The sequence below is a fragment of the Herpailurus yagouaroundi genome, unplaced genomic scaffold (assembly GCF_014898765.1).
Source record: "Herpailurus yagouaroundi ecotype Mexico unplaced genomic scaffold, PumYag 159, whole genome shotgun sequence".
NCBI classification, from domain to species: domain Eukaryota; kingdom Metazoa; phylum Chordata; class Mammalia; order Carnivora; family Felidae; genus Herpailurus; species Herpailurus yagouaroundi.
Genome location: NW_024412400.1, coordinates 72,862,891 through 72,877,293, shown reverse-complemented (window position 1 = coordinate 72,877,293; position 14,403 = coordinate 72,862,891). Strand labels below are relative to the sequence as shown.

Genomic DNA, 14,403 nt, shown 5'->3' with positions numbered 1-14,403 from the left:
TCAGTGATTAATGTACAGCATGGTGACTATAGTTAATATATGTACCATATAATTTAAGATTGCTAAGAGAGTAGATCTTAAAAGTCTTTATTAGAAGAAAAATTTTTTAAATTTATTTATTTAAATTCAAGTCAGTTAACATATAGTGTAGTACTGGTTTCAGGAATAGAACCCAGTAATTCATCACTTAGATATAACACCCAGTGCTCATCCCAAAAAATGCCATCCTTGATGCCCATCACCAATTTAGCCCATCTCCCACCCACCTCCCCTAGAAGAAAAATATTTATAACTGTGTGGTGATGGATGTTATCTTATTGTGGTAATCATATGTAATATATACATATATCAAATCATTATGTTTTATGCCTAAAACAAATATAGTGTTACATCTCAAATATATCTCAATTAAAAAAAAAGAAAATAAGAGAAGAGAAACTGAGTTTAACTCTAATTTAGAATAATCCCAATATTCCCAATAATCCAAATATGTGAAGATTTAGTAAGCATCTAATAGCATTTGTTTTTAAGTGATTATTTCATCACTTATAGAGTATGAAGGGAAAAAAATTTTAAAAAGTTTATGATTTCCTGCTTAATGGAAGCAGCAGAGAAGAAATAATGCCACCAAATATTATTTACTTTTTGCTATCTACTATCCCAAGTTATTTACAATCATTATCTCATATAATCCTAATAGTACTTTGAGGTAATAATTATTTTCTTGCTTTATAAATGAAGGAATTAAGGCTCCAAAGGTAAGTTGCCAAAAGATACACAGCTAATAAATGAAGGAACTGTAATTTCAATCCAATCTCTGTGGCTCCAAAGACTGTTTTAATAGCTATATTGTGTTACCTTTCTCCAAGGACACTAAATGTCCATGATCCCCATACTTGTGTCCTTTATTGCCTTGCTGCTCAAAGTATTGGCCATGTAAGTATTACTCCTGACCTCAGAGCTTATTAGAAATGCACAATCTTAGGCCCTATCCTTAACCTACTGAATCAGAATCTTCCTTTTAAGAAGACCTCCAGGAGCTTTGCACATTAAAGATTGAGCATCTAAGGCCATCCACACCTTATTTTCATTTTTAATCTTGACATTACAGGCTCATCTTCTAATAGTTTCAGTTTTACATCGATGTTTCACCTGTTCCACATTCATGCCTCTGTGACTTTGTGATTCCTGCAGCATGGAATGTCCTCTTTCCTTTATTTTCTCCATCTAATGAAAGCCAGCACATTCTCCAAGAGCTGATTGTTTGTTTGTTGTTTATTTCTGTCATCTAAATTCCAAAGTTTTCGTAGGATTCACTCTTGGTGTTGTACATTCTATTGGTTTAGACAAATATGTAATGACATGTATCCACCATTCAAATATTATACAGAATAATTTCACTCCTTAAAAACTCTCTGTGTTCCACCTATGCATTTCTAACGTCCTCCCCAATCTCTGGCAACCGCCGATCTTTTTACTGTTTTCATAGTTTTGCCTTTTCCATAATGTGATATAATTGGGTTCACATAGTATGTAGCCTTTTCAGATTGGTTTCTTTCATTTGGCAATACTAATTTAAGTTTCCTCTACATCTCTTCATGCCTTGATACTTATTTCTTTTTAGCACTTGATACTATTCCATCATCTGGATATACCATAGTTTATTTATCCATTCATTTCCTCAAGGACATCTTGATTGTTTCCAAGTTTTGGTAATTATGAATAAAGCAGCTATAACCATGTGTGTGCAGGTTTTTGTGTAGATATAAGTTTTTAATTCATTTGGGTAAATGCCAAGGAGGTGAAATGTCTGGATAGTATGGGGAGAATATTTTTAGTTTTGTAAGAAATTGTAAAACTGTCTTTCAAAGTGACCACCATTTTGTAATCCCAACAGCGATGAATGAAATTTTCTGTTTTCCACATCCCCTTGCCAGTATTTGTTGTCATAAACGTTTTGTATTTTGGTCATTCTAATAGATATGTAGCAGATTCTCATTTTGTTTTAATTTGCAATTCCCTAGGGATATATGATGCTAAACATATTTTCATATGTTTACTTGACATCTGTATATATTTTTGGTGAGCTATCTGTTTAGGTTTTTAGGTATGGTGAAACTGGAAGACATCCTTGCCTTGTTCCCAATCATAGTGGGAAAGCTCTTAGTTTCTCACCATTAATATGTTTCCTGCAGGTTTTTGGTAGGTGATATTTCTCAAGTTAATAAAGTTCCACTCTATTTTTAGTTTTGAGATTTTTGTATCATAAGTGGATGTTAGATTTTGTCTTTTTTTTTCTATTGATATAATCTTTTTTTTTTCTATTGATATAATCATATGAATTATCTTCTTTTGTATGTTGATGTGATGGCTGGCATTAATTGAGTTTCAGATGTTGAGCCAGCCTTACATATCAGAGGTAAGTTCCTTTGATTGTAGTGATAATTGTTTTCGAACATTGTTGGACTCAATATTACTAAGAATTTGTTGAGGGTTTTTATACCTCATGTTCATAAGGGATATGGGTCTATAGTTTTCTTATAATGTTTTTATCTGGTGTTGGTGTTAAGTAATGCTAGTCAAGAACTGATTGTTTAAATACAACTTTTTTCTTTTGTATTCAGATCATTTGGAATTCATAATTCTTTCTTCTAGAATCCCACAGTCATTAGCATATATTTCCACTGTAGTCTCTGATTGCTTCACCTTGGAGAAGGACTGTCACATTTGTCTTCACATCCCTACATTCCAGCCAGAACACTTTCTTTGCCATTACAGGTGCTCAGCAAATGTTCATTGGCCAAATAGATAAATGGTATGAAGAGTTAATCTTTCCATGCTTTCTAGAAACTTTCAGTTTCAATTTCTTCTTTGATCTAAAGGTTATTTAGAAGCATGAATCTTAATTTCCAAGTAGTTAACTTTTTTCTGGTTAACTTTTAATTATTTCCATTTTTATTGAGTGGTAAATATAGACTGCTTTAAGTAACTTGTACATGATACAAACTTATAAATGGACATAAAAAAGAAGTTTTTGGAAGATAAAAAGTTTTATATACATTTATGAAATTTAGCTTACTTTTATATTCAATTCTTCTGTTATATTTATCATAAAATCTAATTCTGAAAGAGATGTTAATATTATATATACATAATAATTATATATTATCTAACGAACAAATATAGAGTTCCAAGCATTCAGATGAGTCCTGTGAATACGATGAGTTGTATTATTAAAAACTCCTTCTCTTAAACATTTTCACCCTCCTTTTAGACTGACATGCATTATAATATCAGTGTCTGAATTGTACTATGGTTTTACCTGATATTACCTTTAGCAGCATTTATGCAATAAACAAAGCATATTTCATTTGCATGGATGAGACAATCTGATCTTCTTTACCCCCACCCTCAAAACCCCCAACTTTCTTTAGGATAGACATGATATTATAGGCAGGAACTCTTTCTTCTGTTATGAAAATAGTAGCAATTCTCCATTTGCAGATGGTAGAGTGGTCTCAACAATCAGATCATAAATTTATAAACTGTAAAGGAGTAGCCGCTCTGGCTACAGAATTAGTATTAAAAAAAAATGCGTGACTTTCTCCCCGTGTGTCTCTGTCTTCAACTGCCACCTTTTCTGTTCCTCAGCTCTGTGTTGTGAGTTGCTCATTTGGTATATCATCTATTTGTGCACAGGACAAGAGGGATGAAGCAAGGAGGCTGGTTTGGCTCAGACCATTCATTAGGATCTTTGGGGTCCAGGGTCTTTGTTCTTGGGCACCCTGGGAAGGGCAGTGGATGAAAAGACAAGTTGAATAAAGGGGAAGGTGTCTAGGATACAACTATGAGATGTGACCTTACATAAAAATTGAGGAGAAATGTTAGCTCCCACTGCCTAATTGGGTTTGGTTCATTTTAAAATTCTGTTTACTTTAATTAGGTTCACTGCAGAATGGGAAGCTTGCTGAGCTTGAAAATTTCCTGTCTCACAAAATAATAAAAGAAAGTTGGCTCCCTTGGTGGGCTTTTTTTTTTTGCCACTCTTTTACTTCACTCCTCAGCCCTCAATAACTTTAGACATCAGTGGGACTCTTTCCTGAGATGATCTAGGTTAAATGAAACCTGTCATTAGGCATTTGCTTATTTCCTTGGAGTCAGCTCAAATAGGTATACATACCGTTTAATCAGCTCCTGAAGAGAAGCTGGGATGGGGTGAGGGTACCCACTGGAGACCTTTTCATTCTACATTCAACAAAAGAACAGCTGTTTTTTTTAAGCATGTAACTCAATAATATTCCTTTTTTTTTTTAATGATTATTCTCATGGCTTCTAATTCTATTTCTTTACCTCTTCTCAGAAAGGATCCTAGCAAGAAACAAACATAACATGCAAATTGGATATCTTGAGTAGAGCTTAATAAGGTGATAATTTATAAAAGTATAGGGTCAGGATTTAGGGAAAATACAAGGGATAATATGGAAATCTGGGTGTAGTAACAGTGGTCTGTTGCTAGCAGAAGCTATGGCCTTTAGTTGAGGGTCACAGTCTAACCCATGGAAACCTTGGGAAGGAATAAATACCCAACCTCTCTTATCTCTTATCTTTGCTGGTGCACATCCCATTGACTGCACCCAACTGAGAGCAATAGTACAAGAGAGGTTGAAGTTGTTATCCTCTTCCCTTACCACAGAGCAGATAGAGAATGGATCTGGAAGGGGCAAAGGGAAGATCATTAACATTCTGTCTGACCTCTGCTTTTCTGAATCTTTCATGGGTTCTGTTTCCTCCTCCTTCCCACTACACACAAGTGCTCTCTTTAATCATTGCTTCTTCTTTTTTTTAAGTTTATTTATTTATTGAGAGAGAGAGAGAGACAGACAGAGAGAGACAGAGACAGAGAGAGAAAGCACAATCAGGGGAGTGGCAGAGAGAGAAAGGGAGAGCGAACACACCAGGCAGGCTCTGTGCTGTCATTGCAGAGCCCAATGAGGGGCTCCATCTCACAAACCACAAGATCATGACCTAAGCTGAAACCAGGAGTCGGACACCTAACCAACTGAGCCACCCAGGCGCCCCAATCATTGGTTCTTCTTACTCAAAGTTCTCTTCCTTGGTGATCTCACTGTTTTTCACTTTCTTATAACTACCAAGATTCTGTCAGTCTTTTCTAAAACTTCAGCTCTGTCTCTAGCTAGGTTGGTTTTTTATTTTTTTGAGAAACGAAAACCACAAAATAGGTCCTCTTCCTCTAGGGCCACCATAGCCCACTACACACACACACACACACACACACACCTCTTTTACGGTGTAAGGACTGTGGTAGTCTGCATATTATTCACCAAGAAAATTGTAGTCAACATAGAAAACAATATTTTTCCTTTCAGCATAACTAGGGAGGATCAGATATCTATTTTCTGATTCCATGCTGTTATGTTTATTTAGTTTGGACAGGCTGTACCTGCAACTGCTGGTATGATCAGTTAGGATACCTGCACATTATAGAGCATGCAGAAGTTGAAATTAAAAATAATTCCTGAGATATAATGTATGATTAGAGCATAGCAATGACAATCATATACTGGGTAAATGTCAGTGACACTGTTCCAATCCATTGGCCTAAGTATGCTGACTCCAGAGCACATAATATTAATGCTTCACTATTCTGGATGTGGGAATTGTATGGAAAGGGAGGCATCAAAGTTGATGCCAAAATTTTGATTCCAAGTTTTGGGTAAAATGATGAGAAGGCAGCAAGTTTTGAGGGGAGGATGAAGAATTCCATTTGTATTTGTGCTATCTGAAGGGAACAGTTCATTAAGCAATTGGATATGGGAAGGGTGCAGGAAGTGTTGGGAATTTAGGAAAAAAATTGTATCCAGAGAGAACGATTCAGGAGTCATCAGCATAGAAGTGGTGGTTGTATCTGTCATGAACTTGTCCCTCACAAGTATGTAGAATCAGACGGAAAGAAGAGCTTAGTTTTTATCATCTTCACTGCTACTATCTAATCCAAGATTCCAACATCTTGAATCTTTTGCAATAATCTCCTCTGTGTTCTCTATTTTGATTCTTTTTTTTTAATTTTAAAAATGTTTATTTATTTTCAGAGAGAGAGAGGCAGACAGAGCATGAACAGGGGAGGGGCAGAGAAAGAGGGAGACACAGAATCTAAAGCAGGCTCCAGGCTCCGGGCTGTCAGTACACAGCCTGATGTGACTCTAACTTGTGAATTGTGAGATCATGATCTGAGCTGAAGTCAGATGCTTAACTGACTGAGCCACTCAGGCACCCTGGATCTTTTTTTTTTTTTTAATGTTTATTTATTTATTTTGAGAGAGGGAGAGAGAGAGAGAGAGCACAAGCAAGGGAGTGGCAGAGAGAGAGAGAGGGAGAGGGAGAATCCAATAAGGCTCCACACTGTCAGTGAAGAGCCTGACATGGTGCTCTATCTCACAAACCATGAGATCATGACCTGAGCCCAAACCAAGAGTCAGACACTCAATCAACTGAGCTACCCAGGTGCCCCTTGGCTCCTATTCAGTACATTTTCCAAAAAATCCTGCAGTCCAGGTGATCTTTTTAAATGTAGGTCTTCAAGTTTAAAGCCATCAAAGCTTTCTCATTATAGTTGGAATAAAATCCAAACAAGTGCTTTGGAAGGTCTAAAAGACCCTGAATGTCTATAAGGCACAGGCTAGGGCTTCCATGTAACTTTATTTTATATTGTTGTATTGACTCTGTTTAAGTTTCATTCATAAGTGGAATTTAAGAAACAAACAAATGAACATAAAGGAAAGGAAAAAAGAGAGGGAGGCAAACCATAAGAGACTCTTAACTACAGAGAACAAACTGAGGGTTGCTGGAGGGGAAATGTGTATTAAGGAGGGCACTTGTGATGAGAGCTGGGTGTTCTATGTAAGTGATGAATTACTAAATTCAACTCCTGAAACTAGTATTACTCTGTATGTTAACCAACTAGAATTTAGATAAAAACTTGAAACATTAAAAACAACAACAACAACAACAACAACAACAACAACAACAACAAAATAAATTTCTGGCGAACACCAAGCTCTATTCCACATCAGGGCCTTTGTTCCAACTCTTCATCTGCTTGTTCCTTTTTATCCTTCAGTTATCAGCTTAAATGCCATTGGCTCAGAGAAGTTTCCCCTGTCCTCCAAATGTAAAGAGTTCTCTGTCACTAGCTCTTGTCCTTTGCTTCATAGTATTTGTCTGAATTTAGAATTATATAATATTTTTGTGTTTACTTTTAAAATATCTACCTCTCCTATTGGACTGTAAGGACTCTACTTAATAGTCAGTGCCTACTACATAGTAAATACTCAATAAGTACTTGGTGAATTAATGAATCTATATTAATTCATCTATATTAATATATACTTCAATCATTGATATCTCTGTCATTTATTTATTCTCTGTATATCATATATTTTTCTGTCATTTATTTGTATGATTCTCCGTGCATGGGTACTAAGTAGATGAAATTCTAAAGCTTCATTTTTTGGCTCCCTACAGGTACAAGGAGATTATTATTATACTTTATGCAAGCAATTACAGATGAATTTCTGTCAAGATCAAATAAAGACAGCAACATTTAGATTGAAGACAGGAATGACCTTCTTTCTCTATGTTCTATTTAGAAAAAAACCTCATTTCCATAATTGGCTATGGTGGTGTCTCTAAATATTATGCAAAGTACCTTGAATTCTTATAATGCAAGTTGGGTGATAATGAAAAATGAATAGCAGTGGCCCCAAAGACAAGGAATCCTCTGGGTATGATTTTTTTCCATTTTATTGTTTTAATTTTTTCCAATATATTTATGGAGCATAGCAAGAGTTAGCATTCATGAAATAGAGAAAGGTGGGGTAGAACCTGTTCTTTTAATAGATCTCTTTATTTTTTACTCCTTTTCTACTTGTTTTTGTTTCTTCTAGGGTAGATGGTGAGAGAAGGGTGAGTATAGGAAAAGTGAAAAATCTTATGTATAACCTGGCTGTAAAAGCCTCCTAATAAAGAAGGCACTGTGCAGCCAGTGTATCCAGGCTGAGCTCTTGTGACCCACCCTCAGCCTCTACCCCTAGAGATACATAGACTCTTCCTCTCTATCCTGGGTTTCTCTGTTCCTGGCAGAAAATTAGATTATGAGGGGTAGCTCGAGTCTGGTTATCTTTTGTGGTTTCCCATTTGCACATAGGAACTGACAGTTTTGCCTTAACAATGGACGATAAGTAGGCTGTACCCTCAGCTCCTTCTCTCTTTGCCACCATCATGGGAAGCTCTAGTCACCTTCATACTTTTCATGTGGGAGGCAAATATCCATCTTCCTGTTCTGAAATATTCCCACATGCCAGGGGTCATATATCAGTTGTCTTAGAATTCCAGTCTTGGTGGTCATAACCTTGGTGGTCTGGGTTTTATGGTTCAGCAAAACCCCACTCCCAGAAGTGAGATGTTCGTCTCCCCTTTCCTAAGGTTCTTTCAGTCTTTTAAGAGTGGTTCTTTAGCGATTCTTCTACTGGGGGAAGAAAAGAAAGCCAATGTGCTTTCTACTTTTATGAATCCCCTTGCCAAATATTCTCCATTCCTTCATCTTCTGCCCCTTACAGTTTCTTCTGAAAATAGTAGCCAGAATAATCCTTTGAAGAACTCAAGTTAGATTAGGTCACTTCATTGCTAAGAATTCTCCAATATTTTCTCAACTCATTCAGAATCAAATGAAAGGTTTTTATCTTGGCCCATATGTCCCCTTTCATCTGTCCCTCACTATTTCTCTGAACTCATTTCTGCTATTCCTTTTCTTTAGCTCATTTTGCTCCTTGCTTTTCCTTGAACACACCAGTCTAGCTCCCTTCTACGGAAATGTTCTTCCTCCAAGCATCCATTTGGCTATCTGCTTCTTCTACTACTTGGATGTCATCTTCCCATAGAGACCTTTGCTGACCACCTTATCCGAAACAGCCCTCCCCTTCTTCTGGCATCTCAACAATGCTGACAGTGAATATCCTGGTGGGATTGGGGTTTTTTTGTTTTTTTTAGATCCAAAGCCATTATTTATTTACTTTAATCTAAAGTTATTATGTAAATTTTTTCACTCTATTGATTTTAGTGTATCCATTTAGCCCATATGTTCTTGAAAAGGCAGAATCATGACCCTTTTTATTAGTTCTACAGAAAATAGGTACTGAATAAATGTTTTTTTGAGGTTTGGAGAAAAATCCAGATAGACTGAATAGTTTTTGAAGCTCTCTAAAAGCTCACTCCAGGACATGTAAGTTACTGATTTATACAGTTTGGTTATTGAAAGTTACGATGAATTTTTAGTGAGCTTCCTATTCTGTGGTTTCTACTCTAACCCTTTCTTAATAACACTGTCACACCACAGTTTCTAAAGGACTGCTTTATTCACCTTCCTCCTTTGCTTAAAACCTTCAGAATCATGTGCATGTGGTTGTATGTGTGCATATGTATGCATGCATGTACATGTTAAGCAAAACCTTGCTTGCTTCCCCCCTCTTCCCTTCTACATCTCTCTCTCCCTCCCATCCTCTCTGCCATGCCACCTTCCTTTCTTCCTTCCTTCCTTCCTTCCTTCCTTCCTTCCTTCCTTCCTTTCATTACTGTTATTTAGTAAGCACCATTATATATTCTATTTTTGGTATTTTACCTACAAAATGTCCCTATAACCCTTACAACACATTGCAAGGATCTATTTTATTCTCATTTCACAGATGGACAAAATGGGGCTTATACTGGTTAAGAAGTCTCTCCCAGTTTACCTAGCTAGTAAGTAATAGAATTGCAACTAGAAGCCAAATCTGTCTATTTTAAAGCTGCTGCATCAATGTTTCCTCAATCAGAGGAAATATAAAAAATACTTTTGTTTGTGTTTTATTTTTTTACACTTTTTTATTGAGGTTTGATATAGCTACACAAATATTAAGTGTTGAGTTCAATGAATTTGTATATATATGTTCATCCAGGTAACTATAACTTGAATCAAGATATACGTTTTCAGTCCCTTTTTAAAGATAAGAAAAATTTTCACAGATGGTTAGTGCTGATTTAAATTATTTTTATTTTATTTTTTTAAGAATGATTTTTTAGATTTTTATTTATTTTTGAGAGAGAGAGAGAGAGAGAGAGAGAGAGACAGAGTGTGAGTGGACAAGGGGCAGAGAGAGAGGGAGACAGAATCGGAAGCAGACTCCAGGCTCTGAGCTGTCAGCACAGAGCGCAATGTGGGGCTCGCACTCACGAACTGTGAGATCACGACCTTAGCCGAAGTTGGACACTCAACTGACTGAGCCACTCAGACACCCTAAATTATTTGTATTAAAATAAAAAAAGTTATATATAATCCATTTGTGTTTGTAGTTTTTGCATAAGAATAAAAACAAATTTTAATAAATTTAATATGAATGAAACTGAAAATGTAGCAAAATTTCAATTAGCATAAATTTAATGAGACAGATAATGTGGTTTGCTAAAACCACATCTCTGCTCAACATGTGAATATAGTGTTGATCTTAGAGATAGGTCTTTTGTTTTTGTTATGCTTGTGTCATTGTGTGGTATCATTTTTTTCCCATTTGAATTGCTTCAGAACCTTTACTCATACATTACTCTGTGACACCATTAAGACCTTGTTTGGTGTGAATACATCATTTATGTATCGAGTCAACTTCTATTTTTTTCTCATGAACCCTCAATAATTAGAGTAATTAGCACCAATATAACCACATACATACACAGGTATGGGCGCTGAAAACTTTTGTCGATACTTAGTATTGAGGTGGCCACATGGATAAATCTACATCAACTGTAAATATTTGCTTAGATAAGCAAATAAATGAAAAACAAAATTTAAAATTTTTTTGTAGAAAGCTTGTGGAGATAACTTCTTGTAATTGTGAAAGTGTGAAAAGCCATGGATCACAGTGACCATATCATTTTGGAATTTGTGAAACCAAAGAAAGGGAATTAGGGAATGTCAGTAACACTAAGTCATGCTAAGTAATGATAGCTTTGCTTATTGAACAGTTACAATATACAAGGCACTGTACTAAGTGTTTTACATTGTCTCTAATCCTCACAGAAACAATTATCCCAGTTTTAACATGAAGAGACTGTGGCTTAGAAAGATTAAGTAATATGCCCAGTATCACAGATAATTAGTAGAGCCAGATTTTAACTCAGGCAGTCTGCATTTAGAATTATGCCTCTAAGAATGTAGATTTCAAAGACTTTTTAGAAAACATAAGCAGACTACCTTAACCAGTGAACTTGAAAGAAATGTCTCAGTAATGACAACAGGCCTTCACATGATATGTTGACTTTACAATTTGAGATTACTCCAGTGATGGAGGAAAGAGAGGCACCAAATAAACCTATGTGGTACACAAGAATTGAGTGATATGGAGGAAGAGTGCCAGTGGTGTTTGTACTTATTTTTCTACTTGCACTTTATGATCTTTAAAGAAAAAATGTAGGAGATTACAATTTCAAATTTCAAAGGGATACCTTATCATTTAGGATTAGGTTTGGCTGCTAGGAACTTAAAGTTATAGTATCTTAAATAGGATAGAAATTTCTTTTTCTTGTTAAACCGTGAAGGTGGATAATCCAGAATTTGTATAGTGTCTGTATTTCATAAAGTTCTTATGACCCAGCCTTCTTTATGGTTCTTTTACGTATAGACACCATTCTGAAGGTCACCTCATGTTCCAATATGACTTCTCTAGTTCCAGCTATCACATGTACGTTCCACCTACCAGGAAGGAGAAAGGGAAGAAGCACATATCTGTACTCTAGAAAGATACGCTTAAATTGCACATACTAGCTCCTCTTACTTCCCTTGGTCAAAATTAGTCAGATGGCCACACCTAGCTACATTGAAGGCTGGGAAATAGAGACGTTAGATAACTGTGTTTCTACCTAGAATTTTGGAGTTCTATTAGTAAATTAAAAAGAGATAGACACATATTGTGGGGCATCTAGCAAATTGTGCCACATAGGTATAACCAAATTCAAATAGAAGAGTAACAGAAACCTGTAATAATAGTGTCATAAAGGATAAAAGCCTAGAATAATCTGAAGCATCTAAAAGATTTGGCTTTTGATTATTTAAAATTTTTTGTTTATTTTTAGAAAAGTAGAAAAACAGGTGATAGTTCTCACTTGGGGAAAATTATAACATTAATAGGTGATGGAAAAATAGTAGAATGAGTCCTCTATTTTTTTCACCTCTTCTATCAAAACTTATTATTAAATTGGCAGAACACGTTGATGAGAAATTGAAGGCTCAAATAATATAGCACCTTGATTGTTGCCCTCATTATTGTTTTCCTGCATTATCTCAGCAACCTCCTTTAAAAAGTTCTTGTTGTTTCTTGGCATACATTTCCTTCCCTCACCTTCCAATCAAGTAAAGAAGACCACTTCTTTACTCCCAAAAATTATTTCTGTAAAAATAAATCCTGTCATTCCCCTACTTAAAAACATTTTTTTTTTTTGGTTCTATATACTTTATAGAATTACACCTAAACTTATCATGGTACATAAAGCCCATCATGGTATGTTGTGAACTTTCATCTCATCTGTCTATTCCTTTCATGGTTTTTGAAAGTTTTCAAAAATTTTGCTAACCTTTTTAGTATTTCCTGAATTTTGGATCTACTAATCCTTTTGTGCAAATGCTCCTCTGTTTTGGGGAAATTCATGGACAGTTTTAAGACCAAACTCAACTCACATGTCTCCACCTTTTTAAAGCCATGCAAAGGTAGATAGCTTTTCCTTTGTATCCACATGGCATTCTGCACATATTTCTATTGCAGCATTTGTCATATTGTAAGTAAATGTGTATTTATTTACATGTATTTCTTCTCTGCTAAACTCTAAGCTTCTCAGGAGAAACAATTTTAAACGTATTGCTCAGCACTTAGTGAATGTTCAGAATGGTTATTGACTGATTGACGAGAGTATATAGATGGTTTACATTAATTCAAGTCCTCAGGGTCAAATGAAATACATGCTAGAGTAATTGTGATTTAGGAACTATTGCCAGGTATCTTGGAGGAATTTTGGGTAGTGTAAGTATCAAAGGACTAGAGATAGGCAATATTCCAGTTTTCATAATGGGTGTAAAAGTATGCTAGAAGTCATAGACTCACAAGCTTTAGGCCATAAAGCACATTATCAGATAGATGACTTGTGAGTATTTTAGAGAAAATACTGAAAAGTACATTTCTATTGTTATATTTTAACCCTGCCTACCTTTATAAAGTATTAAGAGGCAGGTGTTGATTCCTAGGAACCTGTAAATGTTTGCTTAGGACAAGTAAAATTGTGTGAAACTCTTTTCCTGGTTTTTTTTTTTTTTTTTTGAAACTTACTGAATCGTGGCTATATATTCTGTAAGGCATTCTGTACATATTTGATGTCCCTCATGTACTCTCTATTGAGGTTTTATGTGGATCAGATGATGCATATTGTGTATTGAAAACCACAAGGTTTTCTGTATTTTCTGTATTCAGGGTTTCCCTACTTTCAGTCATTTTTTTAACACTTTAATATTTTTTTTGCCATATTCACGCAGCATTTCTACTTTTAACATTTATTTATTTTTGAGACAGAGAGAGAGCATGAACAGGGGAGGGTCAGAGAAAGAGGGAGACACAGAATCTGAAATAGGCTCCAGGCTCTGAGCTGTCAGCACAGAGCCCGACGCGGGGCTCGAACCCACAGACCGTGAGACCATGACCTGAGCTGAAGTCAGACACTTAACCAACTGAGCCACCCAGGCACCCCTCATTTCTACTTTTATATACCTAAAATTTTTCTTTAAATCAACTTGTTGCTTAAAACTTAAACTTAGCCTTATTCTAAAAGAAAATATCTATTATGTACCAGTGATAACTTTTCTAATATACCCTATAATACATACATAACAGTGAACAAAAAAAATGATGGCCCTGTGTCATCTTGAATGCAACCATTATGTAATTTTATCACATTTTATGCTGCAATCACTAAGTGAAATATGGGAGGTATTTAGGGCTAATTCGAAGTACCACTGAGTGATTTTTTTGTCCATTGCATCATGGCATGGTACACAATGGCAGTTGATTAATGGATTGATATCAAGTTGGAGGGGTTGTTTTGAGTGACAAATTACAAGGCTATGACCTTTGTTCTAACCTGATTCACAATTTTATTAGTGACCTGAAGACATAGGGGTGAATGGGTTAAGTTGGAAATCGCTTCCAGGGGTAATTAATTTACTGCATGATAGAAAAGGTTAAAAATTTTTGGCAGGTTTGGATTATAGGCAAATAATAGTAGCATGGTAGGAATTAATGTGGAGAATACACAATT

General features: G+C 35.6%; 1 long non-coding RNA gene across 1 annotated transcript in view; it reads left to right on the top strand.

Moving 5' to 3' along the window:
- Window positions 1-14,403, top strand: part of LOC121034034 (uncharacterized) — a 238,681-nt gene that overhangs the window by 99,802 nt on the left and 124,476 nt on the right. The gene's annotated exons all lie outside the window — the stretch shown is intronic.